General features: G+C 45.0%; 2 non-coding genes across 2 annotated transcripts; both read right to left on the reverse strand.

The window, feature by feature from the left end:
- Positions 1-3535: 3535 nt before the first annotated feature.
- LOC125408095 (U2 spliceosomal RNA) lies at positions 3536-3726 on the reverse strand. Its single transcript, XR_007234375.2, has one exon. It is a non-coding gene; the product is annotated as a U2 spliceosomal RNA (small nuclear RNA).
- Positions 3727-12171: 8445 nt separating this feature from the next.
- LOC148120779 (U2 spliceosomal RNA) lies at positions 12172-12362 on the reverse strand. Its single transcript, XR_015738947.1, has one exon. It is a non-coding gene; the product is annotated as a U2 spliceosomal RNA (small nuclear RNA).
- Positions 12363-16197: the final 3835 nt, after the last annotated feature.

Here is a 16197-nt window from a genome sequence, read left to right on the forward strand (position 1 = left end):
AAGATGTCATTTTTCTGCTGTGTAGTAAATGCACCATATTTTCCTTATCCAGTCTTCGATTGAGGGATATTTAGGTTATTTCCAGGTTCTGGCTATGACAAACAAAGCTGCTATGAACATAGTTGAGCATAGTGTGGCACGATTGAGCATCCTTTGGATATATACCCAAAAGTGGTGTTACTTGGTCTTGAGGAAGGTCATTTCCTAATTTTCTGAGAAATCACCACACTGACATCCAAAGGGGTTGTACCAACTGGCATTCCCACCAGCAATGAAGCAGTGTTCCCTTTCCCCCACAATCTCTCCAGCATAAGTTGTCATCAGTGTTTTTGATCTTGGCCATTCTTATAGGTGTAAGATGGGATCGCAGAGTTGTTTTGATTTGCATTTCTCTGATGACTAAGGATGTTGAACATTTCCTTAAGTGTCTTCCAGCCATTTTAGATTCCTCTGTTGAGAGTTCTCTATTTAGGTCTGTACTCCTTTTTTTTTTATTATTATTGGATTATGTGATATTTTGGTGTCCAATTTCTTTTTTTTAATATTTATTTATTTATTTATTATGTATACAATATTCTGTGTGTATGTCTGCAGACCAGAAGAGGGCACCAGACCCCATTACAGATGGTTGTGAGCCACCATGTGGTTGCCAGGAATTGAACTCAGGAACTTTGGAAGAGCAGGCAATGCTCTTAACCACTGAGCCATCTCTCCAGCCCCTGGTGTCCAATTTCTTGAGTTCTTTGTATATTTTGGAGATCAGACCTCTGATGTGGGGTTAGTGAAGATCTTTGCCCATTCTGTAGGCTGTCATTTTGCCTTTGTTGACCGTGTCCTTTGCTTTACAGAAGTTTTTCAGTTTCAGGAGGTCCCATTTATTAATTGTTTCTCTCAGTGTCTTTGCTGCTGGGGTTATATTTAGGAAGTGGTCTCCTGTGCTAATGCGTTCAAGTGCACTTCCCACTTTCTCTTCTATAAGGTTCAGTGTGGCTGGCATTATGTTGAGGTCTTTGATCCATTTGGACTTTCGTGCATGGTGGATAGATATGGGTCTATTTTCATTCTTCTACATGTTGATATCCAGTTATGCCAGCACCACTTGTTAAATATGCTTTTTTTCATTTGATAACTTTTTTCTTTGTCAGACAATTCTCTTTTATGGTACAGGAATCTTTTAGTTCCATGCAATTGTGTTTTTTGATTGTTGATTTTATTTCATGAACGTTTAGATGTCTAATTATAATTACCGTTGATTTTATTTCATGAATGATTAGAAGTCTACTTATTGATGCGTATATCTTGAAATGTGCTCCTTAATTTTTTCTATGGCAGTTTTTATCTTTTTTATTTTTATTTTAGAATTTTAGGTATTTTTCTGAGGTCACTTGAAGTTCATTGGAGTAAGAGATTAGGATCTACTATTTATTTTTAAAATTTATGCAAGTTGTATTGCAATGAAATCTAAAACTTTTGTAAATAAATTCTGCCTGGTTTTTATTCGAATGCTGGTTATACAATCTCTGTTGGTTGTTTAACATGGATTCTCTACTAATTTATATCTAAAACTATAAATAAAAACAAACTAAAAAATCTATCTGCTTCATTATTTTACATGTAGACATTTTTATTCTCCAGTATGTATTTCTTTGTATCTTTGTCAAAATTCACAAGCAGCCTATCTTGCTCCTTTGCTTACTCTATTTTTTAAAAAAATTATTCATTATGTATACAACTTTCTGTCTCCATGTGTCCCTGTAAGCCAGAAGAGAGGGACCCAGATCTCACTATAGATGGTTGTGAGCCACCCTGTGGTTGCTGAGGATTGGACTCAGAACATCCGGAAGAGCAGTCAGGGCTCTTAACCATTAATAGCCATCTCCCTACCCCTCCTTTGCTTATTCTATTAGCCCACATCTCTATATTTTTCTTGTACTATACTGTTTATATTTTATTGTTGTGCATGTAACTTGAAATCATGTATGGTGGATAAATCCAGCAATGGCCCGCATCTCTGTATTTTTCTTGTACTATACTGTTTATATTTTATTGTTGTGCATGTAACTTGAAATCATGTATGGTGGATAAATCCAGCAATATTCTTTTTTTTTTCAGCAATATTCTTTTTGAGCAGGATTGCTTTGGTTTTCCAGGATCTTTTATGATTTTATATACACTTTAAGACAACCCCCTCCATATCTGTGAAGAGAGTCACTAGCTGTTTTATAGGGACTGCATTGACTCTCTAAGACTCTCTAAATTGCTTTTGGTAGGATGGTCATTTTTGCAATACTGATTTTTTTTTTTTTGAGCCAAGAGACAGGCAGTCTGTCGATTGGGAAACCAAATCGGGAACCACGGTGTTAAGTATGTACCTTTCAACAGTAGGTTTCTGTTTCTTGTTTTGTTTTTTAATCTATTATTTATTTATTTGTAGCTTTGGAGCCTGTCCTGGAACTAGCTCTTGTAGACCAGACTGACCTCGAACTCAGAGATCTGCCTGCCTCTGCCTCCCTAGTGCTGGGATTAAAGGCGTGCGCCACCACCACCGCCCAGCAAAGTTTCTGTTTCTTAAACCTAATGTATCCTGCAAACAAGGATAAGCAACCTACACCGAACTTCTTTTTTTAAAAAAAAATATTTATTTATTATGTATACAATATTCTTTCTGCGTGTATGCCTGCAAGCCAGAAGAGCAGGCAATGCTGTTAACCACTGAGCCATCTCTCCAGCCCTCTACACTGAACTTGTGACAATATGTCTTCCCTTTCATTCCTTGCTAAACTCCTAAACCTGTGAGGTAATGATTGCCCTTTTGGTGTAGGAAAATGTCTTCCAAGATATTTTGATTCCTCCCCTTCCACGTGATAAATTTTTTCTTTTCGTTTTTTTCTGTTTTGTTTTGTTTTGTTTTGTTTTTTGCTTTTGAGACAGGGCTTCTCTGGAGTTTTGGAGCCAGTCCAGGAACCACGCCTGAACCTCAGAGATCCAAGAGATTAAAGTCATGAGCCCACTTGTTGCTCTTTTATTTTGGTTACATTCTTTTTGTCTTGTGTAGCCCGGCTCTATAGAAATAGGCTGCCTCAAAATCAGACACACCCGCCTCTATGTGCTGGGAGGGTCCATCACACCCGCCTTGCATGTTCAAAGGGTTTAACGCTGTCTGTTTTTTGTGCTGTTTCAAGTAGCTTAGCTAGTTCTAGTTGGGGGAGGTAAACCTCTGTGGCAGTGGACTTTGGATATCCCAGTATATAGGAAGAACCTGTATCAAAAAATAAGTTTATAACATCAAGGGTCGCAATGAGATACAAGAGACAAGTATTCTTGAAGGGACTCATAATTAGCTCAACAATACGTACAGTGCCAAGTGCACTAACTGAGAAATTGTACAAATTAGGCGAATAAAAAACTTTGAGATACAAAAGACGTAGAATTGACAACCATAAAGAATTGGAAAGTTGCAAAGGAAGCAGCGCACAACCTTCTAAGACTAAGGAGAGAAAGCAGTCTTTCTTTAGGACCACAGCAAACTCCCCCGAGGGGGTGCACCGTTCCTGGAGGTACTGCAATACCAGGTCGATGCGTGGAGTGGACGGAGCAAGCTCCTATTCCAACTCCTAGTTCCAAAAATCCATTTAATATATTGTCCTCGGATAGAGGACGTATCAGATATTAAACTGATAAGAACAGATACTACACTTGATCTTAGCCAAAAGGCCGAGAAGCGATAACTCGATACCCACACGCGCCCGCTACACTCACCTGCGCGCACACATTCACATCGCGGTCGCCCACGCTCACGCCGCCCCGGATACGCGCCCGACACCGACTCTACCTGCACTATCCTGACCACCGCCTCGTCTCCGGGGAAACCCTGTGAGATCAGTGTGGGCCGAGGAGTTATCGAGGCCCTTTTCGCTCCCAGAGTTCCTGGGAGCCGCGGCCACGTCCTCATTTGCATGCTCCGCCCAGCGCGCATGCCATCTCAGCTGGGCTGCACAGCGTTGTCCGAAAGCCCGCCCTTCTGCCCGATTCTTAATATTTCGGAGTTGACGGTACCCACAAGGGGTCCCTCCGCACCACACCCCCACGCCCCATATCTAGTCTATTGGACGTCTCGTTTGGCCCCGAGATGAACTCCGCAGCTGAGGGGAGGGGAGGGGGCCTCCCGGGGGAAGGCACGTGCTGATTCGCTCAAGCGGTGGGCGGAGCCTTGGACATGGACCCTTGGAATTTTCAATCTTTTTGCTGTAAACGTCGCTCTCTGTTTTTTTTTTCTTTTTTATTCGCCCCCCGCCGCTCTTCGTTCCTTCCCTTGTTTGTCTTGTTTTCACGTGGAAACCCAGACCTGAAATTTTCGGTGATCTTCTTGCCTCAGCCTGGCCCAACAGCCCCCCGTTACCTGTCTCTGCATCCCTGGCTATCTCAGAGCTTGCTTTGTCAACGAAGCTGACCTCAAACTCACAGAGATCCACCTGGCCTTGCCTCAACCTGGTCATGTTCCTTTTTAAAACAGAGTAAATTGGGTGGTAGTTTCGCAGGCCTTTAATCCCGCACTGGGGAGGCAAAGGCAGGTGGATCTCTTAGTTCCAGGTCAACCTGGGCTACAAAGCGCCCAAAGCTACAAAGGACAGTCAAGGACTAACACAGAAACTGTTTTAAAAAACAAAACTCAACCATCCAAACAACCAAAAAATAAAAACAAAAAACAGCAAAACAATAAACATCACTCTGGGCCGGGGATAGAGGTTCATTCCTGTAATGTCAGCATTCAGAAGGCAGAGGCAGGAGGGATCTCTTATGGAGTTCGAATCCAGACTAGTTTATGTGACTGAGTTCCTGGTCAGCCAAGGGATACATAGTGAGGCTCTCAAAAAAGAAAAACAGGAAAGCCTCACTTATGACATGGTGGCACACACACACATACCTGTTAATCGTGAACAGACAGGCTGGTGGGTCAGGCCTGTGCTGTGCAGTGAAATGCCATGCTATCAGGAAATGTGATCTGGCTGCATCCAGATGGCTTGGCCGCCCTCACTCCCCCATGGATAGCTGAACTCTCTTGTACCCTGTATTTGACAAGGATGTTTGTGTTCCTTCTGGTGTGTGGTGTTTTGCAGAAGTGTTCTTCCTCACAAGATGCCCTGACCTTGACCTCAGGTTCTGGCTGCTCCGCAAGGCTTCGCCCAGCTGCCTAAAGATATAAAAGGCTTAAGCTTGGGGAAAATAAAGGCTGTTCTTCCTCCTGCATTGACACCTCTGTGTCTGAATCCTGGCACACCCCGCCAGTTTCGGGATCCAACCAGTGCTGGTGCGACAAGTGGACATCCCACCTAGATCTGGAAAGTGGGGATACTTAAACAGGGTTGCTCTATCTGCTGGCTAAATAGAAGCATGTATTGGGGAAGGTAACAAACACTTATGTTTTTTTTTTTTTTTCATACCCAGGGATGCCCTGAGGGACATCCTCCAGAAGACTGGCCAGTATAAAGAGAAGGCAGGAGGGTGAATTGAGGGCCTCAAAAGGTAACTGAAACTTTTAAAAAGTTGTTTATTTTATGTGCATTGATGTTTTGCCTGCATGTATGTCTGCATGAGGGTGTCAGATCACCTAGAACTGGACATACAGACAGTTGTGAGCTGCCATGTGGTTGCTGGGAGTTGAACCCGGGTCCTCTAAAAAGATCAGCCAGTGCTCTTAACCTCTGAGCCATCTCTCCAGCCCCCATAACTGAAACTCTTTAAAACAGCAGGGCATGGGAGTTAAGAGGAAGACGGCCTCCTATTTTGTTCGCACCATAGCAGGGGGAGGGTTAAATGTTCCCGACTGGGAACACATTAAGTTAGATTTACAAAGAGGGTTACAGAAACAGGGTCCAGAGCACTTGACTAAGACGACGTTCTCCCTATGGAGACTGGTGAAGGACACACTGCTAACGGAGAAAGTGAAAGGACAAGAACAGCTGAAGGAGGTTAGCAAGGCTTTTAACTGAGATGCAGGAAGAAACTAGATGCTCAGTGGGCCTAAAAGAAAAGAACATAAAAGAGGTTACAGTTAGCCAGATTCCTAGTGAAGAGAGTTCAGAAAGCGAGAGCTCAGGGGGAGAAGAATCTGAGGAGGAGCAATTAGAGAAGGAGATCAAGGAACGGCGGCGCAAACTGCAGCATCGCTGCCAAGTCCACCAAAAACCTACCCAAGAATCAACTTGAGAGTGGGAGCAAGTCCAAGAGCAAGCATGGCCCTCTGCACCTCCCACCTATGAGGAAGGATATGAGAAATTTTATGAGGAAGACACACATCAGTCTAAAGGAGTTATTTTTTTTGGTGGCCATGTGGGTCAACTGGGGTTCAGGCTTACCCTGTCGTTGAGAGATCTGATCCCAATAACCCAGGGCAGGTCGTCCGGCAGCAGGTCGTCCGGCAGCAGGTCGTCCAACAGCATGTACCCCTGACTTTTAAGGAGCTAAGGCAGTTAAAGGAAGCTGTTAGCTCTTATGGCTCATTAGCCCCTTTCACTGTCTCCACGTTTGAACTGGCAACAGCTCTGTTGTGCTGTGGCGGTTACTTGGTATGGAGGAGAGGGTATCAAGAGAAATGTATACAGACTGCCCGCCTTAACACCCAGGCTGGTTTCCCTTAAAGAAATCTGGATATGCTGACTGGGGCTGGAGCTTATGCCGGCCTTGGGGCACAAATCGGGTATGATCCTGGAGTTTACGCCCAGATTTCAGATCCTGTTGTCCAGGCCTGGAAGGCGTTACCTAATAAAGCAGCAGGTGATCAGTTATCCCAGGTATTGCAGGGACCCTCCAAGCCCTTCCAGGACTTTGCTTCCCGGCTATTACAAGTAGCTGGTAAACTCTTTGGAGATGCCAATCATACAATGCCCATAGTAAGACAATTAGCATTTTTAAAGGCAAACAAGGAGGCCATATGGCCCCCACACAAATAAAAGCCTAAATGACTATATTCACATTTGCAGAGACACTGATGGGGCGTATCATTCTGGACAGGTTATGAGGGCTGCTCTCCAGAAGGGCCAGGGCCAAACAGATGGAAGGGGAAACAGGAACTGTTCTGGGTGTGGTCAGCCTGGACGCTTCCTCAAGGTTTGTCTCCAGTAACAATCAAGGAGGGACCACCAGCTCAGGGCTATGTCCAAGATGCAAAAAAAAAAAAAAAAAAAAGGGTTACCACTGGGGATATGATTGTAGATCCAAGACAGACATGGAGGGGAGACCTTTGCTGCAGGGAAACTGGAAGCGGGCCCCCAAACCCAGGTATATGGAGCCATGAAGCCTACCGCAGGCAGCAGTCAGATTCAATTTGTCCCGCAAAGCAATTCCTTTCTGTTGTGGACCTCGCTCGAGAAACATGAGGGAGCGCAGGATTGGACCTCTGTGCCTCCACCCAAGCTGTCTTAACACCACAAATGGGGTGCAAGCCTTGCCTACAAGAGTCTATGGGCAGTTACCTGAGGGAACCATGGGACTTGTTTTAGGCCGTAGTAGTGCACTTCTTAGAGGGGTAATAAATAAGACTATAAAGAAAAAATAAAAATTCTCACCACGGTGGAGCGGGGAGTGCTAATGATCCCACAAGGGGGCAGGATTGCTCAGCTTGTCATATTACCCCAGGTTTCAACAAATAATCCCTTTCTTAAAGGGCACAGGGGAAACCAAGGCTTTGGCTCACCAGGAACCTGTGCGTTTTGGGTAGCCATCCTGAAAGACAGGACCCAGTTAAAACTTAACATTGAGGGGAAAACCCTTTCAGGCATCCCAGACACAGGCGCGGATGTCTCGATCGTGTCCTATGAACATTGGCCCAAGCATTGGGACCTGGAGAACTAAATTGGCAGGATAACGAGGGGCATGAAGGCTTCTTTCAGCCTTTTGTTTTACAGCAGCTCCCACGAATCTATGGGGGAGGGATGTGTTACAGCAAACGGGGGCTGTGTTACCACCGAACCAAGGAGCAAGGATAACAATATAGGGGGCAGAGAAGTTGCTTCTGAGTTAGTGACATCAGTGGGATGGATCCCTGGCCAGGGATAAGGCCGTCATCATCAAGGCCGACCTTGAGCACTCCAGGTTACAGGCCAAGTAATTCATACACTGGGTGACCAGGTAGGTTTTGGACATTTTTAGTTAGGGACATTGTTGAACGGCCGCAACCCATACCCATCCCTTGGCATTCTGATCAGACGATATGGGTGGAACAATGGTCCCTTACTTCAGCAAAGTTGCAGGATGCTCACCTTTTTGTATAGGAACAATTTGCTGCCGGGCATATAGTCCCATCCACCTCGCCCTGGAGTGAGTACCCCTATATTTGTAATTCAGAAGAAATCTGGGAAGTGGCGATTGCTGCAGGACCCTATAGGGCTGTTAATGCCACTATGCAGCCTATGGGGGCTTTGCAGCGTGGACTGCCTAATTCAGTGGCCATCCCCAGAATTGGGAACTGTTAGTCATAGACTTAAAAGATTGCTTTTTTTTTTTTTAACCATTCCTTGACACCCTGATGACTGTTAAACCCCTATCTGATATCTTAGAAGGGGACCCGGATCCTTTGTCCCCCTAGGGAACTTACCCCCCGCAGCCAAAAGATGCTTTAAAATTGGTATTGCAGACTGTCCAAGAAAGAGGTACAATTATGATCAACCTTTTTCCTTCCTAGTTTTTTCCTCTCAATTTTCTCCCACTGGAGTTTTTTGGCAAGATGGTCTCTTATTTTGGGTTCACGGCTTGGCCTCCCCCAGTTGCACGGTGACACCATATTATGAGTTAATACTGCAGCTCCTGTGGAAGGCCCAGAGACTTAGTATTCAAACATTTGGCCGGGAGCCTGATAGAATTGTTGTTCCTTATGATAAGGTTCAGTTAAGTTATTTACAGAATCACCAGGATATGCGGACCCCAGTCTTGGCCACCTCCTCTGGTCAATTAGACAGCCATTATCCAGAAAGTTGGCTCCTTGCAGTGTTCTGCCGCCACCCTGTAGTTTTTCCCAAGATTGTTAAGGATCAGCCTATGTTAAGGATCAGCCTATTCTGGGAGGTCGAACGGCGTTTACTGATGCCTCTGCTAGCAGCTATGCCGTGGTCATCACCCAGGAAGTTATGGAGAGGCAGCCAGTAAAGATGAGTCATTTAACATTTATACTGATAGTGTGTATGCTTCACAAATTTTAAAGCCTTTAGTAACTTCCCCTTATGTAGCTTCCATGTCTACTGTGCAACATCTTTTGTTACGTTTACAATATTTATTGTGGCAATGCGAAAAATATTTACGTGTTAGTCATAGTAGAGGGCATTCTAAATTGTTAGGTCCCCTGACACAGGGAAACGCTATGGCGGATTCCCTGTCCTGAGTCATGTTAGTTCTTTCTGCTTATAATCAGGCTTTGCAACTTCATCATAAGTTTCATTTACATGCTCGTTCTTTACAATATCACACTGGCTGTTCTCACCAGTGATTACAACCCAGTGTTCTATCTGTGCATCCTTTCATACTCGCCCATCTTGGGGTTAACCCTAGAGGACTAATACTAAATGAGTTGTGGCAAATGGATGTTACTCGTGTTTCCTCTTTTGGTCAACTTAAATTCATGTATGTATCGGTTGACACTTATTCAGGGGTCAAATTTGCCACCCTGCATGGAGGGGAGAAACTTAAGGATGTGACAAGTCACTGTCTTCAAGCATTTGCTTATTTGGGAGTACCAAAGAGATTATAAGCAGATAACGGTCCTGCTTATGTTAGCAGGGGTTTTCAGTGATTTTGTATGTCCTTCTCTAGTCACCATACCACCGGTATTACCTATAACCCACAAAGTCAAGCCATTGTGGAGTGAGCGAATGCTACACTTAAACATTATATTGAAAAAACAAAAGGGGGAATTTACAGGAGCAAATACTAAAATATCCTATATCCTTTTTATATTGAATTTTTTGGCCAAGATCAGTCAGCCATAAGTAAGCACTGGGGCTGTCGGCCTTCTGTGCATAGGAAAGTTTGCTGGAAAGATTTGGCGACAGGAAGATGGATGAATTCTGCTCCAGTCCTGGCCAGGGTCAGGGGGGCTGTTTGTGTTTTCTCTCCAGATGTAGAAGCTCCTCTCTGGATTCGGGGGAGATGTGTCCAGCCTGTGGATGACCAAGAGCATGCTGCTGCTGCTGATGACATGGCCAGTGCTGAGTCAAGAGAGCAGAGTGGTATGGGGCCTGGTGAGAAATCCCCGTGTTGATGCCAGTGGAGAGATACAGTCCATTTTGGCCATCTATGTATACCATCAATACCACAGGTCAGGCATCCGCTCATGGAAGGATTGAGCAGGCTAGTATTAGTGCTACCTTTACCCTAATTGATGCCCTTCTCAGTTTGGAAATGGATCATCATTTGCTGGGAGTTGAAAATAAATTATTATACAACTGGAAGGAATTTTTCCATCTGCTCTTCCCTTTGTGTATTGTCACCCTTCTTTTTTGTGACATGGAGGGGAGTCTTAATTGCTCTTTCAACAATTGTACCACAGAAGACAACACCCTCCTTGTAAGGATTCCTGCTGCCATACCTATGCCAATTAAGAATAAAAGGCGTGTCCCTATTGTTCTGTATAGGCAGAAGAGAGGTTTTGGAATCGCCACTGCAGCCTTGGTACCGCAGCTACTGCTGCCGGAATTGCTAGCTCCCAGACTGTGCAGATGGCTGAGACTGTCAACCAGCTGGCTGAAAGAGTCAGCAATGCTTTGGACATTCAAAATGATCTTAACGGAAATATTCAATTGGGCATATTGATCTTGAACCAACGAGTGGCTGTGGTTCAGGACTTTTCAATAGTTAATCATGTCATGTGTGTTACTCCTGGCACTGTATTGCATGCTTCTGCTACTGTTATGGAACCCAACCGTTATGTAAGAGGGGTTTGGAATATTACCTTTGTTAATTCTACCACCCAGTTAGTGCATGCTATTTAAACCGTAAATTCCACCTGGGTTGAGTGTGTCCAGGCCAGTGATTAATGGGCTTGGATGGCTAAAGTAGAAGGCTGGTTGCAGCGCTGGTCTGGCTCGTTGGCACTGTCAGTCCTAGGGATACTTGGTTTAGGGCTATGTGTCTGGATCTTCTGTCGATTCCTCTGCCAGTATCAGAATCAGATGAGTGTCACCCGAATCAGATGGCTGTGCACCCTGAATCCATGCAAGTTTGGCTGCAGATGCTGGATAAGCGGTAGCCACAGACAAGTAATACCTTGGGGGCAGGATGACACCTAAAATAGGGAATGTTAGAGGGCAATTAATTCCCTACTACGCAAAGGTATTCCACCCAAAGTAACCTAAGACAGGCACCGTTTATTTTATAAAATAAAAAAGGAGTTGTGGTCTGGCCTTCACTCCCCCTGACCCACAGCTAAACTTCCTTGTGCTCTGTAATCAACAAGGATGTTTGTGTTCTTTATGGCCAGTGATTTTCCACAGAAGCATTTCCAGTACACAATGTCCTGATCTTGACCTCTAGCTGCTCAGCAGGTCTAGGGCCAGCTGCCTAAAGGTATAAAAGGCTCTAAGCTTGCGGCAAAATAAAGGTTGTTCTTCCTCCACCATCAAAGTCTCTGCATCTAAAGACTCCTGGTACCCCCCAACACACACATGCCAGTTTTGGTGCTGGTGCGGCAACATTCTTTGTTTCTGTCTTGTGTTTTCTGAGACAGGGTTTCCTCTGTGTAGCCTGGCTCTATAGAATTCGGCTGCCTCAAATTCAGTAAAAGATTTCTTTTGCAGTGGAACGTGTATCAAAAAGTAACACCAAAGGTCCCATTGAAATACAGGCAACAAGAATTTCTCAAGGTATATCAAGCCAGGAGAAAACTCTAAGAATAAAGATGAGTAACTGAGCAACGTAAGATAAATTATCTGAGAAGCCCTAAACATTAGACCTAGACAGATAAATCTAAGACAAACAGTGGATGTAAAAGGCATAAAAGTAACAATAAAGGTGAAACAAACAAAACAGCAGCACCACACAGCTCTCATACACCATAAAGACCTTGAAATCCATAGGACTGTACAAATTACAATACAGTTATGGAGAAATCAAGCTATAACAACGAGAGAGAAACCCAGGAAAGAAGGAAACAGTCTTTCTTTAGGACCAAAGCAAATGTCCCCGAAGGGGTGCACCGTTCCTGGAGGTACTGCAATACCAGGTCGATGCGTGGAGTGGACGGAGCAAGCTCCTATTCCAACTCCTAGTTCCAAAAATCCATTTAATATGTTGTCCTCGGATAGAGGACGTATCAGATATTAAACTGATAAGAACAGATACTACACTTGATCTTAGCCAAAAGGCCGAGAAGCGATAACTCGATACCCACACGCGCCCGCTACACTCACCTGCGCGCACACATTCACATCGCGGTCGCCCACGCTCACGCCGCCGCGGACACGCGCCCGACACCGACTCTACCTACACTATCCTGACCACCGCCTCGTCTCCGGGGAAACCCTGTGAGATCAGCGTGGGCCGAGGAGTTATCGAGGCCCTTTTCGCTCCCAGAGTTCCTGGGAGCCGCCGCCACATCCTCATTTGCATGCTCCGCCCAGCGCGCCTGCCATCTCAGCTGGGCAGCACAGCGTTGCCCGAAAGCCCGCCCTTCTGCCTGATTCTTAATATTTCGGAGTTGACTGTACCCACAAAGGGTCCCTCCTCACCACACTCCCCCCGCCCCAAGGACTAGGGAGATGGCTCAGTGGTTAAGAGCACTGATTGCACTTCCAGAGGACCTGGGTTCAATTCCCAGCACCCACATGGCAACTCACAATTGTCTGGAACTGCAGTTCCAGGGGATCTGATACCTTACACCAATGCACATAAAAGAAAGAAAAAAAATTTCATAAATAAGTAATAAAAAGAAAACCTCAGCTACGGCATGGTGGAACACCTGTTAACCACGATCAATCAGCGGGACAGGCTGGTGGGTCAGGCCTGTGTTGTGCAGTGAAATGCTATGCTATCAGGAAAGAAAAGGAGCGCCTTACGGCAGTGGGGTCAATAGGGCAGTGCTATAATTTAAAAGCGGCCAGAGAGAGCCATACCATACAAACAGGGCTCACATGGGAGATTTACTGGAAGAGGAGAAAGTGGACAGAGACCAGACCCTGGGGACAAGCGGGGTGGGGGATTGAAAGAGCGGGGAAGTGAGGGGCGCTAAAGAGAGAGAAGGAAGGAGAGAGGCAAGAGATAGACATTGGAAGGAGGGCAAAGCCAACCTTTTAAAAGTGAACCAGTGAACGTGCACAGGAGGAGCTCTAAGTGGCTGCAGCGGAGGACCAGCCTCTCAGGACCCCAAGGGCAGGCCAGTACAGATGCCTGAATATTAACAGGAAGTTTGGGTTTCTAGATAGGAACAGGTGTGGGGGGGTGCAAGCCCTCATTTTCCAGGGTAAAGAGAATGAAACTATCCTACTAACTTTTCATTGACCTTTAAACTGGGTATGAGAGTGCCGACCGTCACACACCACACACAAATGCATAATAATAAACAAAACCTTAATTTAAACAAACACAGAGCCGGGCATATTTGCTCCCACCTTTAATCCAAGCACTCAGAAACAAAGGCAGGTGATCTCTGAGATGCAGGCCAGCTAGACCTATATAGGAGTTCCAGGATATCCACTGAGACAGTCTCCAAACAACAGAAACAAAAAGAGCAAATGCTGGCAAGAAGGTAGAGGAAAGACGGTTCTTACACAGCACTGGTGGGAATACAAACCAGTCTATCTGCTGTGAAAGTCAATACTGCGGTTTATTCAAACTAACGATAGATTCCCACGTAACAGGAGCTATCCTGGGTATTTACATGAAGGACTCAAATCCATCACAGACACACTTCCACAATCGTCTTGAAAGACCCCCGCCTGGCTGTTTAGCTGCTGTAACGCCATTATAAGCAAGGCTTGAACCAAACACTGGGGGCTCATAACAAGGTCTTGGGGCTCATAACAAAGGCACAGATGTTATCGTCAAGTCTGCATAACAGGATGCCTGTGGTCTGACACCAAGAGTTATGCCACTCACATGAACAAGATTAAGGGGGAGGAATAGAGAGTCCCCAAACTGTCAGGCACTCAGCGAAACACTGACAGCTGTCTTAGACATGAGGCCTCATGGCCTCATTAAAATTGACCAATGAAACCCCTGTAACTATGCATTTGCTTCTGTATGCTCGCTTCTGCCTGCCCCTTCCCTATATAATCTGCCCCAAAACCCAGCCCGGGGTGCTCAGTTCTCCAGGTGACTGCAGCACCCATAGGCCCTATGTGAGCAATAAAAAAAATTGCCTCTTGCTTTTGCATCCAGTGGCTCGGACTCGGTTCTTGGGCAAGGGTCTCCATATGGTTAAGACCCTTAGGGTGGTCTTTCAGTCTGTTAACAGCCCATGCTCAACAGTAAGTTATGGACCTGTTCCCAGTGACAAAACACGGAATGAATAAAGAGCGTGAGGTAAAAACCCAGTGACAGTGGCACACGTCTTTAATCCCAGCACTCTGAGTTCAAGGCCAGCCTAGTCTACAGACTGAGTTTCAGGACAGCCAGGGCTGTTACACAGAGAAACTCTGTCTTTGAAAACGATAGATAGATAGATAGATAGATAGATAGATAGATAGATAGATAGATAGATAGATAGATAGATGAAAGGAAAGAGAAAATGTGGTGTATCCACAATGCAATTGTTTTCGGTCTTAAAAAACATCTTGTCTGCAGCAGATAATCACACTAAGTAAATTAAGTCATTTTCTCTTCCCTGTTCTTCCTAGATTTTACGTAGATACGTATATATACATGTATTTAAGACATGACAGGGGAACAGGAGTGGGGATAGAGCTGAAAAAAGGGAGGGTGGGGAAATATGAGATAAAATATATGTTAAACATGCGACAAATGCACACATGAACGAAAGCTTAAATGCACAGATTAGGGAGAGCGAGACATGGCTGTTGTGTGACAAAACTCTTCCTGGGGAGACAACATACAACTTCCCACCTCAGACAGGGTCCCAGGACAGATGAATGAACGGACACCACCAAAGTCAAACTTGTTTTCTAAGACAGGTTCTCCGTGTAGCTGTGGCTGTCCTGAACCGTTATTTTATTGGATGAGAGGTTACTTACAGGAATATGGGTGAAGGGTCACTTACAGGAGCAGAAACGACTCAAAGGCAGCTGCGTCACCATCGAGCATCACCCTAGCATGGGTGACAGCTCGCAAAAGCCGGGAACCTGGAGCACACTGCTCACCTGCAGGCAGCTCAGCAGGCTGGAGAGTGTCCCTTCCAGGTGCCTCAGTTGGTCTAAATCTGTTCCACGTGGCTGTTTGATCTCTGAGTCTTTGCAGCTCAGCTTTACTTGTATAGGAGGGACTCTCAGCTTTTTTGTTGACTCTGGCAGGGAGGGGCCTAGTGAGCCTGGTCAGTTTCAGGGACTTCCTGAAGCTGTTTTGAGTTGTTTACCTTCCTGCTTAAGGAACTGCAGGGTTTTTGGAAGAAACTGTTGCACAACAATGTTGTACTGCTCTAATTCCGGAGTTTAGGGAATGAAGGCTGGAAAATTCAGGCAACACAGTAAATTTTCAGGACCCACTGAACTGAGGAGTTCCAGGCTATAGAAGGACACTGTCTTTACTATTTATTTAGTTAGTTTTTTTTAAGATTTATTTATTATGTATACTGTGTGCTGCCTGCATGTATGTCTTCACACCAGAAGAGGGCACCAGATCTCATTACAGATGGCTGTGAGCCACTATGTGGTTGCTGGGAATTGAACTCAGGACCTCTGGAAGAGCAGTCAGTGCTTTTAACCACTAAGCTATTTCTCCAGCCCCTCTATTTAAAAAGAAAAAAAAATTATTTAATTTTATGTGCATTGGTGTAAGGATGTCCAATCCCTTGGAACTAGAGTCACAGAGAGTTGTGAGCTGCCATGTGGGTGCTAGCAATTGAACCGCGGTCCTCCAAAAGAGCAGCCAGCTCTTAACTTTTGAGCCATCTCTCCAGTCCTTGCTCCTATTTCTAAAAATGGAAAGAAAGAAATAATTTGAGACCAGCCCAAACCGTTATGGGTTTGGGACGTTCAAAGATCCACCGACCACAAATAAATTTTAACAAAAAGGAGGCTTTTATTCAGTATCAGATACCAC

The sequence above is a fragment of the Myodes glareolus genome, chromosome 9 (assembly GCF_982192425.1).
Source record: "Myodes glareolus chromosome 9, mMyoGla1.1, whole genome shotgun sequence".
Classification (NCBI taxonomy): Eukaryota; Metazoa; Chordata; class Mammalia; order Rodentia; family Cricetidae; genus Myodes; species Myodes glareolus.